The sequence below is a fragment of the Erpetoichthys calabaricus genome, chromosome 1 (assembly GCF_900747795.2).
Source record: "Erpetoichthys calabaricus chromosome 1, fErpCal1.3, whole genome shotgun sequence".
Classification (NCBI taxonomy): Eukaryota; Metazoa; Chordata; class Cladistia; order Polypteriformes; family Polypteridae; genus Erpetoichthys; species Erpetoichthys calabaricus.
The window spans coordinates 270,786,166-270,805,336 of NC_041394.2; the positions used below are offsets into that span (position 1 = coordinate 270,786,166).

General features: G+C 37.4%; 2 pseudogenes; one reads left to right on the plus strand and one right to left on the minus strand.

Moving 5' to 3' along the window:
• Positions 1 to 3,402: 3,402 nt before the first annotated feature.
• LOC114659641 (uncharacterized) lies at positions 3,403 to 6,305 on the minus strand (annotated as a pseudogene).
• A 33-nt stretch (positions 6,306 to 6,338) lies between these two features.
• On the plus strand, positions 6,339 to 18,410 carry LOC114659718 (tigger transposable element-derived protein 6-like; annotated as a pseudogene).
• Positions 18,411 to 19,171: the final 761 nt, after the last annotated feature.

Consider the following 19,171-nt stretch of genomic DNA (forward strand, 5'->3'; position numbering starts at 1 on the left):
ATTGTCAGAAAATAGAGATTTCAGGTAATTGAACTACTCTGGGCATCTCTCTCCTAGGAGGATTTATTTTGCTGATGTACTCGCCTCACTTGTGTATTAGTGGCAGGAGGAAATGTAAAAGGGACACTTTTTTGCCGTTGTTAATGTCTAAGCGAGTTTTCTGTTTCCTAAGACTCCAACTCCACCTCTCACTTCTGGGCCGGACAGACACACACACTTCTACACGTAGATGTTTATAATTAAATAAATATATATCTTTTATAATTTATATTTTCTACTTTACTTTCCACTGTTATTAGCAAAAATGTAATGCAGTTATCTTATAATCTATATATAATTAAATTATTTCAGAGCGTGATATTTTGGTAATAAAAACATCTTAGTTCAAAAGTTAATTTTAAGCAGCAACACACAAAAGGGTGAACTTCTTCTTGTGGTTTATAACTGAACTTTCAGAGTCCATGTTAAGCCCAATAATTCTCTTACTTAATTCTTAAATTATTCATGAAACATTTTATGTTTCACATATCAGTTTTAGTTTCTTAACATATAAGTAATTCCAAACTGGTTCTTAGACCAAACTTTTGTTGGTCGGTTATGGTATTCTTGTTTTTTCAACACACCTCTATGCCTGGGAAAGAGAAATGGATAAGCTGGGTGCCTCGTCCCATTCCTGCTTTTGTAAACATTTTAACAGTATATAAATCTGAGATTCCTAGAACTGGAGATCACCAGCAAGCAAAGAAAAAAAAAAACAAACAAAAAACATAATCAACCATAGAACTTGACTCTTTATGTGTATACATTACAACGAAATTCTGACATTCTAATATCTTATAGATAAGTAGCAGTACTGCAATACCAACAGCAAACACTTTATATTATATTATGTAGTCTCTGCAATGACTTAAAAGTGTAAAAGGCAACTTTGGAAGTGGACTCTGTTGACGTGTTTCCTCATTCAGTTAAATTGTCAGAACTACTGCCTAGCAATGGATGAGAAAGGCTCTGTCAGTCCTCCACAATAACCTGAAAGTAAAAAAAAATCCAGCCAAGGGAAAGACCTCTTCCACAATGAATATTTTATTATATACATAAAAACAGAAAGTTGACTAACTGACTCACCACTCATTAACTCACTCACTCATTCACAAAACATCATTTCCCACGTAGTGAAACAGCTGATATTTGGCAGGGTGGTACATCTACTGCACTAACTGCCTACTAAGAAAGGACATTTCGATATATTAATATTAAGGGTAACCCCCTCACTAACAAAAAAAAAACTACATATCCCAAAATCATTAAAATGTCTTGACAGATTTGATTGGAGTTGGGTGACATAGTAGAAAAAAGATTTGTGGGTATTTATTAATATTATGTGAACTTACATACTTTGTGTGCACTTTGAGAGCATGGTTTATGAAAATGAAGGATGCAGCAGAAATGAAAGCACCACTAACCAACAGTATAGAAACAGGGAGGTGTCCTGGACAGGAAAAGAGACAATACTCTGAAATGGACAGTAACCACTGAGCTTTGCATAAAGAAAGATGAAAAACTCACTGGTCCACAACCACTGTTTTTTGCTGTTGACTAAAGCCCCTCTTACATGTGTATCGCCTCTCAGTTTGGTTATTCGTTCAACTCCATTGACCTCCAGCCCACAGTCATGTTTTTGAAAACCAAACTGCTCTCTGATTACAGTGCTGCAAACTCCATGAGAGAAATTTCTGTCTTAGATACAAGTGATTACATCTCAAATGGGGAAGCCATAGGAATTGTGTTGCAATGCTCTAAGCCAGGGGTCTCCAACTCCAGTCCTGGATGACTACAGTGGCTACAGGTTTTCATTCTAATCCTTTTCTTAATTAGTGACTTGTTTTTGCTACTAATTAACTTCTTCTGAATTGATTTTAATTGACTTGTTTTTTTTTAAGATTTGTTCCCCTGAATTTCTTTACTGTTCCTCTGAATTACTTAATTTGTTTTCTTAAATGGCACCCAAAAACAAAAGAAATTTGAAGTGAGTAGGCCAACAGAAGACCATCTAAGTCAGGGCCTCATTCTCCAACCAATTTCACTCCAACCAGTTGCTTAATTAGGCACTGAGTCTTGTCGTTAATTAAACCTGTTCTTTAGTTCCATGGCTTATTGCTGCTCTCATTGTGCAATAGCAGACATTTCTGTAATTGTTGATTTTCTGTTTTCTAAGAGCAGTGTTAAAATGTTTGGGGACCTGAGCAGATCAACATTCCTGAGACCTTCCTCTTTCTTTATTTTCAGATATTGTATGATAGACACAGATTGCTGGTTTGGCTCATTTCGTATCTCATTATTGTTTGGCAGCTAAATAAGGGAAAAGAGTCTTCAAAAGCAAGTAAATTAAAATGAATTCAAAAGAAACAGGTCACTAATTAAGAAAAGGGTTAGAATGAAAACATGCAGCCACTGTGGCCCTCCAGGACCAGAGCTGGGGACCCCTGCTCTAAGCTACTGCTCCATGCCCTTTGCTCTTCGTGTCAATACATCAGTGTAACACATAGGGTACCGGCACTTAGCTATATCCACTTCAAACCCTGTTTTGCATATACATTCACATCTGCGGACTTTAAAGGAGTACCACAAACAACTGTTGGAAAACATGAAAAGAAATGCTGTACTTGAGTAGAGTATTTTACTGTATATACTGTATGAATCTAATACCATCTGTAGTCGACAAATCGCCACATACCACAGCTGCCAATTATTTTGTGCCGTAGAGGAGTACATACACAGTAGTAGTCATGTACAACACAGTATTTTGTGTAAATTTGCTACTTTCTCCAGATATACAGACATCTGAAAGGGCCAAATACAGAAAATCAATCTATAATTCTGAAAGTTTATCTCCTTTTAAAAAGTATATTTTAAGAAGTTAAATTCAACAATGTGAAGACCTTGAACTTTAGTGTAACATTTAATGTAACTACAATGCAGTCCTTAACATTTTAAAAACAGCAAAACAGAAATTAAAACTGAGGTTAAAAGGGGATAAAAAACTTTAAATCTATTTTGAGTTATTAGGAGTCCTTTCAGAAAATAATGTCTACATTGACATCCATTCAAAATCAGTGGATTTCTTTAGAAGTGTACAAACGTGTTGGTTGATGTGTCCATGTTTCTTTTTTTGATTTTGATAAATGCTATCATTTTTATGTGACCTTTTTACATGGCTTTTCAAAAGACATTAAATGCCATTCCTTTCTACGGAACATTGAATCTTAACACGCCCCCTGACTCTAAAGAAAGCCAAACAAGATTTCTCTACCATTTTAACCATGTTGTGGTGATTTACTAGTATCATTATTACCCATGCTGCTTTAAAAGGACATGTGTTATTTACAATTGTAATGTGTTAGTTTATTTTTGGATAAGGTCCAGTGTGGATGGGACATCTTGGGGATACTGCAAGTTAAAGTTGTAATAACTTGTGAAGATTGCAGCCTTAGGCTTCAACATGACATCTGAAATAAAAGATATTCATCATGTACTTATGCAGAGAAGTGGAATACTTAAAGAACAACAGTGTGAAAGATGTGGGTTGCTAACATAGTGGTCTTAGATTGCCACTATGAAAAATAGAAATAACTACAGTATGTTAAACCTAAAAGCAGAATGAAGTCATAGGTCCACACACTGTTCTACCTGTCGTTGCAGAGTACAGGGCAGCTGCACAGATCTTTCAAAACATATATGAGAGATAATACAGGTGTAGATACTACAATATTTGGCTATTAACATATTATGTTATGGGCCATAATATATATATATTTTTTTTATTGTTTAAAAACAATTAAAAAGGTAAAAGTGACTACATATTGAAACATTTCATGTAATAATTATTTAGTAAGACTGAGGATAATTACAGTGTTTACTCCATCTGTAAAGCATTCTGATATTAGCCTAAAATTTATACATTTTTTAAAACCTGTCAAATTTCATGCAAAATAAAACTATTTGGTTATCAAAAATCTAATGTAAACTTCCAAGCATCTATTGGAATTTTCCTGTCAGCTTGAATTGGTTATGGTTATGTAAAATTCTTTATAATAGAACATTTCAATTGTTTATGAAAATGTACACTATGTTTGTCGGAGAGAGCATGGCTAAATCATTATGCTTTTTCCTGGGCAAGTCTTAGGGAAAAGCATCCTGTTGACACTATAAGCTATAGTTGTTGTTTAACATTACCTTATATAATCAAGCGGGGAATGCATGGTAGCATCATTGTCCTCTGAATATCAGCACCTGTGGCAGATGTCTGTAAAATACAGTAATACTTTAAGATATACTGTATATACGTACAATGTATACTGTATATCCCTTAGTTCAGTGTAAAAATGATGCCAGAAGAAAATCCTTTGACCCACAATGATTCACAATTACCAATGTACATTTTTCTAAAATTCAGTAGTCAGAGAACTATGAGTCTGCATGTGGGGTTAAGAGTGTATAAATACGGTTGTGGAAAAATCTATCCTCTATTTTTGAGGAAAACAATTAAGATCAGATGAAAATGCAGAACGATTCTTTATTTGCACATAGATAAGCACAATTATCTCATTCCATGGAGTGAGCAATCAATAAAACAATTTGTTCCCTTTTATACTTTTCTATTGTCTTTACCTTATCTAATACATCACATCATCTAACTCTTAATATCCAGAATTTTATCAATTAGCCAATCAACAACAGCCACCAGTAACTTCATATACATGTTGATTCTTTCATTATTCTAAACATCATGCCCTATGGATTTTCCCATTGATTTTATCACTTCTTCATTATAGGGGTGGTTTCGGCTTTCTTACTAGTTTGTACTCGCTTTTTAAGGGGTGTTTATTAACAATTAACTTCATTTTAACCTTAGTAATTATCTCAATTGTTCCTCTTAAGATGAGGCAACCCTCACATGCTCAAGCTTTAAGCCGTGTTTAGTTACCCTTTAGTTACCTTCAGTCCTCTTTTAATAATCCATCGATACAACCTCATTTAAGTATATAAGTGTATTAAATTGTAATAATTAATATATATTGATTAAAAATATTTGAGTAAAATTCTACAATACAAGTATGAAAGTGAATATACTATATTGTCTGCCAGAGTCCCAGCATAGGCACCTGCCATTTTACTCATGGTCAGGTTGAGTGAAGCCATCATGTTCATCTCATTCATTCTATCCAACTTGTTCTTTTTACAAAATATTGAGTACTCCTTTTAAAAATTTAAAGCATTGAAAATAAAAACTAAACTCAACTCTAAAGCATTTTCAATGCCAGTGGATTATTGTAAGCAAAACTAACTTATCTCTGAAACAGTTACATTATGAAAGTCACAAATAACTTACATCAAATTGAAGTATGATTGCATCCTTGGGTTCTTTAAAGTATGCCATCAGGAGGAGAAGGACACATGCAGCCTTAACTGAAACCCCTGGTTCAATCTTAGCCAGGACATCCCGAATCCCTGGATGATGGCTTTGTTCCTGGCAGAACCTTATAACAGTACTGGACTGCCTTTTTTGTCCAGTCCCTCTTGCAACTTGCTGAGGATAGAAGTGTTTGTTATAAACCTAATGTGGGAGTATAGACATCTTTGTGAGAAAAGGAAAGGCCACTCCTTCTAAATTTGTGCATTGTGTGGTTAAGGTACTGGTGCTGGAGAATGTAGGTCTTCTCCATGAGAAAGGTTCAGCTTTCTCTGCTCCACCCATCCCTTCCTCTGAGAAGATTTTAAGTAGCTGGATTTTGATTTCATCTAATGATGCCTCTTTTTCTCCAGTGGGCAGTTCTACAGGAGAACCATCTCACACATCCATATTGATTTACAGAGCCGCTTGCCTCTTCTGCTCGTCCTTAGCATGGGAGCTTCTGTCTCTTGCAAGAGTATTTTTTGTTTTTATTTTCCACTTTGTTTTAATTTGCTTAAGAAGAGAGTGACAGCCCTCTCCAATCATGTCTCCTTTTTTCCAACATCTGCAAAAATTTTTGGGTACTCCCTTAAAATTCCTTTGACCATGCTTGCCACATTGTTTTAATAGGTTTAAGATTATGTTCAAGCATCTGATCCACCACTGCTTTCACCATATCTTTTGTGTCCCCTGGTGATGGTCTTGTTTGATATAACACTGCTTTTAGAATTGCTGCTGGCATCCTATTCCAGTTGACCTGGAAGTCTGCATACCATGGCCTGCAAAGATGTGGGGATGAAGAAACAGGAGTTTGGATAATAGGATGAGAGGGATGAGGAGGTAGCAGCAACATCCAGCTAAGTTTGAACTATTAGAAGTCCTAGAAATGATAGCACGAAAGATCAGGGGAACAAAGGCAGAAAAGAAGTACAGTACACTAAATTAATTTATGCTAAATTAGATTCCATCCAATTCAATATACTATGTTATTAACCACCAAGAACAGATAGAGGGAAGGGCAGGAGCAAGTGAAAGTCATGATTGTGTTTTTTAGGTCACTGAGTTCACCCTTCAATGATCTTTGAACTTCAGTGTTACTTGTTCAGCTTACCCATGGTTGCTATCAAATTATATATTTACCTTCATTTTTAATGCTGTTTAACAGTTTTTTACACTGGATTGGCCTAATGTATTTCTCCAGATCCTTCTCTTGCACAAAAATAAGGTCTTCCCTGTTTTCCACACCAAGCTCTTCTAACTGTTCGAGAAGAGATGTTAGGGATTAATTTGTAAGGCTTGAAAAGATAGATAACACCACTTCCCTATGTCTTCACTCATTTTCTCAAAGAGAGTTTGGGGCAGAGAGTTAAACATTAACCAATTAATTCATAATGTCTCCTGCTTGTTTGTTTATCATCGGAAATGCTTTGTTTGCTACAATTTTTTGTCTATATGATTTTATGCTTTATTTCAGCACTAGTGAGTGAAAGCATTCACAAACTATGGGCTGTTCCTATCTCAGATTAATTTCAATTGCATTAGAAAGTTTAACTCTTCATTTATAACCAAATATGCTGGAATGTTCAAGGCAATTTCTGAATCATATAATTATCTTTTACAATACTTTCATTACAAAACAAAGATGCTACTTAAGAGAGAAAGACCTATATGTGCATGTGTTCTTTACGAACCTCACCGAATACTCTTGCTCCATTATTTATCTGTCCTTTCTACTTCCATCATCCAACTACTTAAACAGTTTCTAAAAAAGAATGATGAAGAGCAATTAGTAGTAGGTCTCACATATTATAAGCTGGAAGTGGGTAGTAGTCAAGCAAATTATCTTGCTTTATACAAACATAATCCTCTTGGACTACTTCTGATTTACAATAGACACGTATGTCTCTCAACTTCACAAAGGTATACTTCTCTGTAACAAAGTGTGCAGAATCATGGAGAGTAAGGACCAGAATAAACTTCCCAACATAAAGTTCTTCATCACTACTTCCAAGCAAAACAAACATCCTTTCCTGTATGCTGTGCCTTTCACAGACACTTCATTACATGTCACTGTAGACTGTGACTCAAAATTATGACTAGCAACAGATGCTCTGATTTTGTCATTATAATCATTCACATAAAACTGTGTAACCTCGTGTACTTGTGCAACTGCCGGCAGTCAAGTAAGCCTGAAGAAGTTAGTGTTTTGCAAATATTTTTAAAGTTGTGTAGCTTTCTGGCACACATTTTGGAAAATGTGTGTTTACTTTCAAACCTTAATGCCCTAAGGTGAATAAGTTAACCAAAGTGAAGCATAAGTTCAGGATAATGGCTCATAAAATAATGCTTAGGTCTTAAAGGTTGATTAGGGAAAAGTTTTTTTTCCTACTGTGTGTATGTTCTTTAATTATGACTTTGAGATATGCTACTTGGCCTGCTGCAATAGCTGGCGCACAGACATGCTTCGCCATCTCTCTTAGTTGTAAAAGGAGTTACCATACCTCATTTTCACAGGGATCTTGAATTCTGTCACCTGCCAATAAAGGTAATAACCTAAGAAAACACCAAATTTGAACTGCAAGTCCATTTAATCGTTCACTACCAGGGGAAAAATCTGTAGGTTTGTCACTTGCATCATTTCCTTGATATTTGAATTGGTTCTTGCATCTGTTTAATTGCAAGTATGTAAAGTGCTTCTCATGGATTAAATGACCAACAAACAAAGCAAGGTCATAAGACACAATATCTTTGAACAAGTCTTGGGCTAGACATGGTGACTGGCAAACAAGGAAATAAGAAAGCTGGTGTGGAGGATTGCCGGCTTTCCAGTCCGGCCCTCACCCCCAGGCCGCTAGGAGGAGCCCTCCGGACAGCATATTGGTGCCCCGAGTTCCAGCAGGGCCTCATGGACTCTGTAGTTTTTATACACAGCCCTGCTGGATACCTTGGGGGCCGCCAGGAGTCGCTGCGAAGGGCCTCATGGACTCTTTTCTGCCCTATAACCCGGGAGTGCATCCCAGTCACGTGACTGGAAGAAGCGATGTGCTCCCGGGATGAAGAAAAGGACTTTGCCCTGACCCGGAAGGAAAACAGACTTGTGGGTTTGGCTTGGGGCCACTTCCGGGTCAGGAGCTATAAAAGGACTCTGGGTGAGCCCAGACATTTGAGCTGAGCTGGGAGGTAGGGTGGCAAAGTGTCTGGGCGAGGAGGATTGGTTTGTTTAGAGAGAGAGAAGTATTGTTATATGAGTGTGGAGTGGAGGGTGCTTGGTGCACTGTGTGACAACAAAATAAAAGGTTGTTATACTTTTACCTGGTGTCTAGAGTGGTACCTGAGGGTTCGAGAGGTGGACGACACGCTTAACTGCTACACTGGTTAAAAGGAGAGTCACACTTGATAGAGCAGGGTCTAAATCCTGTATATGATATTTATATGACTGTATTGTTCTCAAAGCACCACACTTTGAAAAAAAAAACTCCAATTCATTGGGATCACAAGTTGTCTCCTGAAATGGCAATCAGAGTACCTTTTATAAATCCGTCTTCACTTATTAAAATATTCCCTCTTCTAGAAAATTGAGGTTCTTGATCAAAGGGTAAAAAAAAGTATTTTAAGTTCTGCTCCCTACATAACAGAGTTGCATGTGATTTTTAGTGGATCTATTATGTGGCAAAATTTCAGCTAGGGTTAAGTATACAACTAAAACTTTGTTTTTTTTTCTCCCTGAACCAAGTGGATTTACAACTTCAAAGGCATCTTGATATAATATCAAACCAATAGAAGAAGGTTCTGTTTTCAACAGTGGATTACTTTGAACTCCCTCTCCATCTCCAACATCTTGATAGACATTTTCAGCATAGGGTTAGGAGTGTGCTAAGGCATACTCTTCTCTTACATACTTACTGATTAGTGCAGCAAAGTCTCTTGTATTGATATTTCCTTAGAAGGCTGGCGTCCTTCAACATCTGCAATAAGATGCTGCAGATGTTCTGTCAGACGGTTGTGGCAAGTGCCCCAACAGTATATATATTCTACGCAGTGGTGTGCTGGGGAGGCAGCATAAAGAAGAAGGACGCCTCACGCCTGGACAAACTGGTGAGGAAGGCAGGCTCTATTGTAGGCATGGAGCTGGACAGTTTGACATCTGTGGTGGAGCGACGGGCGCTGAGCAGGCTCCTGTCAATCATGGAGAATCCAATGCATCCACTAAACAGTATCATCTCCAGACAGGGGAGCAGCTTCAGCGACAGACTGCTGTCACTGTCCTGCTCCACTGACAGACTGAGGAGATCGTTCCTCCCCCACACTATGCGACTCTTCAGTTCCACCCGGGGGCGGGGGGGGGGGGGTAAATGTTTTCATTATACAAAGTTATTGTCTGTTATACCTGCATTTTTATCACTCTTTAATTTAATATTGTTTTTTATCAGTATGCTGCTGCTGGAGTATGTGAATTTCCCCTTGGGACTAGTAAAGTATCTATCTATCTATCTATCTATCTATCTATCTATCTATCTATCTATCTATCTATCTATCTATCTATCTATCTATCTATCTATCTATCTATCTATCTATCTATCATTAGTGCCCAAGAACAAGAGCACAGACTCAACATAGTTGAAATTCTTTTTAAAAACAATCTTTCACTTTTGGTCTGTATTCAAAATTCCTTGTTATACGTCTTAAGCAGATCTCCTCTAGTGGTCTCTGGGATTCCAAGTGCCTTCAATTTCTCACTCAGAATCTTAAGTAAATGTGAAAGTCCATTATTATGGGCATTTGAAATGATTGTTTGTATGATACTTGTTGGTAACAATACCTTAACTTATAATTTCACATAAAGAAGTGTAATGTTTTGTAAAAAATAGAGTTTCATCCACAGCCAGTGCCCATTCTGGTTCACAATCATTCCCATTAAAAATATGTGAATCTGTCCAACTATCCATCCATCCATCCATTTGCCAACCCGCTGAATCCGAACACAGGGTCACGGGGGTCTGCCGGAGCCAATCCCAGCCAACACAGGGCACAAGGCAGGAACCAATCCCGGGCAGGGTGCCAACCCACCGCAGGACACACACAAACACCAAGCACACACTAGGGCCAATTTAGAATCGCCAATCCACCTAACCAGCATGTCTTTGGACTGTGGGAGGAAACCGGAGCGCCCGGAGGAAACCCACGCAGACACGGGGAGAACATGCAAACTCCACGCAGGGAGGACCCGGGAAGCGAACCCAGGTCCCCAGGTCTCCCAACTGCGAGGCAGCAGCGCTACCCACTGCGCCACCGTGCCGCCCTCTGTCCAACTAGGAATACCAAAATCATCCATGAACAGATGTATCTACAATTAAATCATCTAGATCATCTAATCTTCTCTTTCCTTGAAATATGTGTGGCTAAACTGCAGTCAACTGTAAAAATGCTCTCACAAACTCTGAATGGGCATTTGATTACCAATCCTTGTTTTATATGTGATTTTAAATGCTTTATGAGAGGGGTTAAAGCATCACACTTAACTTCAAATGACTGAACCACACAGTTTAAGGATGTAACAAATTGCTTATAGTACTGCAAAGAAGATAGCTGCTTCCTTATGGTCTTTATGTATGTGTGTTTTCAGAACACTGGCTTTGCAGTACAACCGAGAACATGTAGGTGTGCCACACTGATATTGATAATTGGGAGTGCTTCTGTGCAACTTTGTGTATTCAATGTTTAATATCAATTTATTGAACACAATGTGTATACCTGTGTTGTATAGCTACAAAAGCACTAAACATTAAACCACATGGTTCCTGGATTAATATGTGCCCCCATTTAATTGTATGATCCTAAGCAATTCAATTACTTAATTATGGCTTTAATTATAAATATATATATGAATAAATTTGATATATCCTCTTGATAGTCACCTTTGACAACAGTTTTTTTACAATAATTGAAAATAATATGAAAAGTTACAGAAGATGTTATTATCTTGACACTTTGATCTTTGTTCTTAGCCATGCGCCTGCTACATGCTGTTTGCTGTCTAGACGAATAATCTGGGTTTAAGAGCTCTAAACCGACCTACTGCTTATTTGATCTCATTGGAAGTGATAATGTAACTGACCTGGCAGAGTTTAAAGAGAACAAGATAGATGAGAACTGGCTGAAAGGATGTTCCCATCTTTTGGGTGCTTAAGTAAGCTAAGTTTTTCTAAAAGTCACATTGATTTATTATTATGCATGATTGTAAAGATCTTTGGCTTTGTAATCATTCATTCATTTCCATAAATTTAAACATTTAATAAACTGTGTATTACCTTCATAATGACAGGGCCCTCGTCTCTTACAGAATATTTACTGATACCCTACATTTTCTTTTAAATTCTGGGATTACAGATCAATGTTTAGGCACCACAACCCCACAAAACCAAATACAAACAATAAAAAACAGCATATATAACCCCTTTCACTCTCTGATTTTTCTTATGTTAGTGGGACACTGTAGCATGATTTTAAGTTTTATGTATTCACATCTTAAAGTGTAGTGTTAGGTTATACTATATTTGTAAATTGGTGTTAGCAGTCTGAGGGTGTACTCAATGAGAATCGCTATGCAAGAATAAATTGAATTGAATACTGACTGATTTCCCTTCTTGGAATCAGCTCTTCTCTAGAGCACAAACCTTCCTGCATTTACCAGTACCATATTTTGAAGTGCACAACACGACCTATCATCTCTGTCAGCTTCTGGTGTTACAGTGCCTGGGTCTACTCTACTCTTTCATAAATGCAGAGATCAGGGAGCACTGTGATATCAAAGTAGGTTTTTGAAGTGTATAAAATGGCTCCATACTTGCATTATTACATGAATACAAAACTACACACACACACACATACATACATACATATATATACAGTATATATACAGTGCATCCGGAAAGTATTCACAGCGCATCACTTTTTCCACATTTTGTTATGTTACAGCCTTATTCCAAAATGGATTAAATTCATTTTTTTCCTCAGAATTCTACACACAACACCCCATAATGACAACGTGAAAAAAGTTTACTTGTAATTTCTCAGTTTTTTTATTTTTAATAAATGTGCAAAAATCTCATGTACATAAGTATTCACAGCCTTTGCTCAATACTTTGTCGATGCACCTTTGGCAGCAATTACAGCCTCAAGTCTTTTTGAATATGATGCCACAAGCTTGGCACACCTATCCTTGCCCAGTTTCGCCCATTCCTCTTTGCAGCATCTCTCAAGCTCCATCAGGTTGGATGGGAAGTGTCGGTGCACAGCCATTTTAAGATCTCTCCAGAGATGTTCAATCGGATTCAAGTCTGGGCTCTGGCTGGGCCACTCAAGGACATTCACAGAGTTGTCCTGAAGCCACTCCTTTGATATCTTGGCTGTGTGCTTAGGGTCATTGTCCTGCTGAAAGATGAACCGTCGCCCCAGTCTGAGGCCAAGAGCGCTCTGGAGCAGGTTTTCATCCAGGATGTCTCTGTACATTGCTGCAGTCATCTTTCCCTTTATCCTGACTAGTCTCCCAGTCCCTGTCGCTGAAAAACCTCCCCACAGCATGACGCTGCCACCACCATACTTCACTGTAGGGATGGTATTGGCCTGGTGATGAGCGGTGCCTGTTTTCCTCCAAACATGACGCCTGGCATTCACACCAAAGAGTTCAATCTTTGTCTCATCAGACCAAAAAATTTTCTTTCTCATGGTCTGAGAGTCCTTCAGGTGCCTTTTGGCAAACTCCAGGCGGGCTGCCCTGTGCCTTTTACTAAGGAGTGGCTTCCATCTGGCCACTCTACCATACAGGCCTGATTGGTGGATTGCTGCAGAGATGGTTGTCCATCTGGAAGGTTCTCCTCTCTCCACAGAGGATCTCTGGAGTTCTGACTAAGGCCCTTCTCCCCCGATCGCTCAGTTTAGATGGCCGGCCAGCTCTAGGAAGAGTCCTGGTGGTTTTGAACTTCTTCCACTTACGGATGATGGAGGCCACTGTGCTCATTGGGACCTTCAAAGCAGCAGAAATTTTTCTGTAACCTTCCCCAGATTTGTGCCTCGAGACAATCCTGTCTCGGAGGTCTACAGACAATTCCTTTGACTTCATGCTTGGTTTGTGCTCTGATATGAACTGTCAACTGTGGGACCTTATATAGACAGGTGTGTGCATTTCCAAATCATGTCCAATCAACTGAATTTTCCACAGGTGGACTCCAATTAAGCTGCAGAAACATCTCAAGGATGATCAGGGGAAACAGGATGCACCTGAGCTCAATTTTGAGCTTCATGGCAAAGGCTGTGAATACTTATGTACATGTGCTTTCTCAATTTTTTTATTTTTAATAAATTTGCAAAAATCTCAAGTAAACTTTTTTCACGTTGTCATTATGGGGTGTTGTGTGTAGAATTCTGGGGAAAAATGAATTTAATCCATTTTGGAATAAGGCTGTAACATAACAAAATGTGGAAAAAGTGATGCACTGTGAATACTATCCGGATGCACTGTAACTCTAGAAGCAGGCTTTTTGACTTGCATTGTCCCAACAAAAAAGGGGTAAAAGATTCCAAATTCAAAAATTCAGAAAGAAGAGAGAACTTGTAAAAACTTTAGCCGCAAATGACAAAAAAACTTTCATATTTAAAGATGTTAACAATAATATTAAGAAAAAGGAAAATAGGAATAAGGCAAAAAATGATTTCATAAAGTTAGGACTAAAAAGCAAAGCAAAGAAAAACACACCAGTCCGCAATCCTAAAATCCTTAAACAAAACAAAAAGTCCAAAAAGCAGAAAATTAAAAGTCCAAAATCAAAATTCGGACACAACAGAGAGCCAGACAACTATAGGAAACCGAACGCCCTAGCTCACAGCATGCTAGTCCATTAATTGGGGCAGGAAAGGTCTCACCACTACAGCATTTGAGTGCTTCCACACTAAAGCCAACATACAGAAAAAAAAACAATGAACATCACAAATACAATACTTAACATGACATAAAAAAGTAAATGTTTACATAAATAGAGGAAATTAATAAAAGTATGACGTAATACAGAAAGAAAAAAAAGAAAAAAAATATTCATCCCTAACATTCATAAAATAATATTCAAAAAACAACCAAAGAAAATTAAAAAAAAAGGAATAGAAACTTCTAACAGTTTTGAAACACTGCCTATTCCATAACAGATACATCTGGGTTTTCCTCAGATATCTGTGAAAGTGAAGGTGTTCAAGAGCCTTCTTGGTGTTAAATGGTCCCTGCTTTGGATCGTCAGTTTTAGTGACTACAAAAAATTGAAAGCTTTTGAACCTCTCCTTAGTATCCTCTGTGATTTTGGTGGGAATGTGATCTGCCTTTTGCTTGCTGATGTGCAAGACCAGTTCCTTGGTTTTGCAGACATTAAAGGAGAATTTTGTGTCAAAAGGCAAATGTGTTCTCTGAAAGATATCTTCTGTTTATTGGTAATCAGATGTATGATAATGGTGCCATCAGCAATGACAGTTCTGGAGATGTGTATGGCTGCACAGTCATAAGTGAATGAAGACTAATGCAGGGGGCTCAGTGGACTACAATGTGTTAAGGGTCAGCTATTAGACCACTTAGGTGAAATAATAAATAGACAACTAGAATAAAAAATGATGTAAGTGCTTTGAAGATATCAGGAACAAGGACATTTATTTAAAGGACTTAGAAAAGTACAGAGTAAATTATACTTACAGATACTGTATTTCATATAAAAGATATTTCATGATTTTTTTTCCTAATATGAAGTGATGGTTAGGGTCTTGAGGGATTTTGAAGTTTCTTGTACATTTGTCTAATTTACTTTTTAAAATATATTTAATATACTATATGCTTATAATAATATGAATAATAAAAATAATAAAAAATGACACTTATGCAGTTTGCTTGCTTATTTTTAATTTGCTGAATTTTATGGTGTGAAACTTGTCACACATCTGCTGCATAGATTGCTTTAATTGGGAGAATTTGCTGGTATAAAATACATGAAGTTGCCAAAGCACTTGAAAATAATTAGCTTCTGACACAACAGGAGGTAGTCTCACAAGTAAGAAAAAAGTAGAAACCTGACAGTACAGTTCCATACCCTTGTCTTAAATTATGTCTGATTAAAGGATTAAAATAAGTGTTATTGCCAATTCTCTGCACTTCAGTTCACAAAAAATCCAATCAAAGAATTAAAATGATGCGTCTGTCGGCCTGACTTTCCAGTTTTTCCATTACACCTAATTTAATATGAAATAATGAATAAATCTTCAACTTTAAGACTTGTCACCACAAGAATTTATATAATAACGGAAAACTTTTTTTCTGTATGTTCTCTTTAATGAGAATCTGTAAAATGCGAAACTTGTTCACATATAAGATACACCTTAACAAAAATAATACTGCTCATTCATGTTGATGTGAATTAACATTATATATATATATTTATATATATATATATATATATATATATATATATATATATATATATATATATATATATATATATATATATATATACACACACACTACTGTAAACTTTTACATTTTTATTCACAAATCTGTATTGTGTTTGTTATTCTTCTATCTTATATTATTCTATTATTGTACTTAATAATCAAAATGGCATACATTAATTATCTGGGAAAATGAACAATCTATTTTACTTAGCTCAGAATAACTTCTATAAAGATCTAATCGATTTTATTTTTGAAACCTTACAATTTTAATAAATTCCAGAAACACAAATTGTTTCAGTACTTTTATAATGAATAATAAATAATATGGCACTTCATGTTTCCTATCACCAGCCATTTAATTGATCGCTTCCAACTGTTTTGGTGTTCTTTGATTGAATTCTCCTGTCTACTGTCTGTTCTAGGATCATTTTAGCACAGTAAGTCTTTTAATAACATTTTAACAGCAGAAGGTGTAGCATTCTTACTTTTTGCTATGTACATTTGTTCTTTGACAATATTTATACTTTGTGACAATGGAATTTAGAATAAGGCAATGGAAATGCACTGTCTTTGTTAACATTGGAAAAAAAATCTTTTACAAATCCATTTCTATATGCTTTGATTTGTGCTCCCATCATTGATAATTACTGTCAGTTTACTTGTCAGTTTACTAGCTTTCCAGTTGTGCATTACTCGTACTAGCAATCCTTAAGTTATACAGTATTTAAATTATGGAAGCAATAAGATATCTGGCCATTCAAAGTCTTCTGCGTTGATGATGTTTATATACTCCTTAATCAACTACAGGTAAAAATCCTGTTACAACAAATATCTTTACAATTAAATTTTCATTACAACAAAGTATTTTTATGGTCCCGACAGTTTCCCTATACGACACGAATCTATAGAAATCTCGTTATTACGAAATACATTCAGCAGATGCTTTCAATACAACGAAGTGCCAAAAGGCCTTGGAATACAAAAAGAGTTGCTTACTTTGTGAAGTTTTTTCTTTAAGAAACGCAGTTAGACCTGCTCTGAGCTGTTCTGACAGGCTCTAAGCTGTTCTGCTTTTGTAGCTCAGTTCCGTAGAAAGATCCTGATGAGAAACATTGTAAAAGTTCCTCAGAGTTTCTTTTGCTGTTAAAAGTTGTTTTAAAGTTTTGCTCCATTTGTTCTGTTGTGCTTTTCGATTGCCCTCAATATAAAATGGCTGACTCGAAAAAGCAGTAAACAGCAGTTCACCTTAGAAAAAAAGCTTGAGATTTTTGCAGCTCTTGATTCTGGTTTAAAGAAAAAAGAAGTTGCCAGAAAATTTAGAATTTCACTGTCAACACTTTCATCCTTCTTGAAAAACCGTGCAAAAATCGTGAAATCTCAGGAAGCAAACCTTGGGCCCCAACGCAAGCGTATATGAACTGCAGCGTTTGAAGATGTTGAAAGAGGAGTTTTTATGTGGTTCCAAGATGCTCGTGCAAGGAACGTTCCGATTACTGGGCCACTCATCCAGGAGAAAGCAAAATCAATGGCTACTGCCTTGGGGCATGAAGACTTTACTGCCTTTTGGGGATGGCTGATTCGCTTTCGAGATCGCTTTGGGATCACAGCAAAACCAATCTGCGGTGAAGAGTTGGCAGTTCCACTCGAGACAGTAAATGAATGGAGATCCAGTGAAGTTAAAAAATTGATTGCCCTCTACAGTCCTGTTTTTAATGCTGACGAGACAGGGATGTTCTATAAGCTGCTACCACACCGCACCTTGGCAGCCAGGTATGATCCCTGTTGCAGAGGCCATAAATCGAAGCAATGGCTTACGGAACTCTTTTGTTGTAATGCCTAGGGGACAGAAAAGTTTTGGCCACTTATCATTGGAAAGTCGGTGAAGCCTCAATGTTTTAAAAATGTGAAGTTTCTTGCATGTGAATATAAAGCCAACAAGTGCACTTGGATGACTACCCCAGTCTTCGGAGAATGGCTTAAACAGGTTGACAAGGACATAAAAAAGAAGAATCGGAAAATCGTGTTGCTCATTGACAACTGTCCAGCCCACAATGTCATTCCTTGCTTAGAAAATGTGCGCATAGAGTACCTACCACCAAACTGCTAAGCCGTTCTTCAACCTCTGGATTTACGCATCATTCAAAATGTGAAAGTACATTACAGAAAGACGCTTTTGCATAAAATGCTAGCCAACATTGCTTGCGAAAAAAGTGAGCCTGAAGTTAATGTGAAGGAAGCTATAGAAATGATCGCTAGTGCCTGGTCGTGTGTCACGAAGGACATAATTGTCAAGTGCTGGAAAAAGAGTGGCATAATTAAGATGACTTTCAACCCAGATGGTGGTGAAGATGAGGAAGAACATGCAGAAGACACAAAAGTTCGTGAGCTGTCGGCTACTATTGCACAGAGGTCATCTGGAATCCCGGCACAGCTCAATTTCAATGACTTCGTCACCGCTGATGACCAGGGGCCTTATGTATAAACGGTGCATACACACAGAAATGTTGCGTACGAACGTTTCCATGCTCAAATTGTGATGTATAAAACCTAAACTTGGCGTAAATCCACACACATTTCCACAGTACCTCATACCCTGGCATACGCAATTTCTCCTCTCGGTTTTGCAGACTGGCGGCACCCAGCGTCAAAGCAGTGCTACTGTTCCTGTGTGGTTACCCTTTCTTTCTTAGACCCACATTCCTGATGCGGCTTTATAAATACACTGAAATTAACTGCATATTGTTTATTAGTGTAATGCATCTGATTGTAATTAACCTGTAGCAATATAATGGTCCAGGGAATAGCCATAGTATTATAAATACCATAACTGCTTTAGCGTTGTTACTCTCACTGCATCTTCTTCTCCTTTCAGCTGCTCCCGTTAAGGGTTGCCACAGCAGATCATCTTTTTCCATATTACTCTCACTGCACCACTCGGAGTATTTATATCACTGTATATGAGTGGGGAATCACAGCAGCAGCTGATCGGAAAGAGAATTATCAGTATATAGTTTTAAGCACACGCTGCCTCAGCCACGGAAAAACGTGTCAAAGCCTTTCCTGTACGGACCTCGCGTTTCCGGAACAGTTTCATCCCAAGAACTATAAACGCACTCAATCAAGTGCTCCTTGTAGAGCTGTTTGTACTTATAAGTACAATTACCCCACTGTACTTGCACTACAGTTATAATATTGCACAACCTGCGCCACTTTATAAAGCGCGTATGATGACGATATCATTTT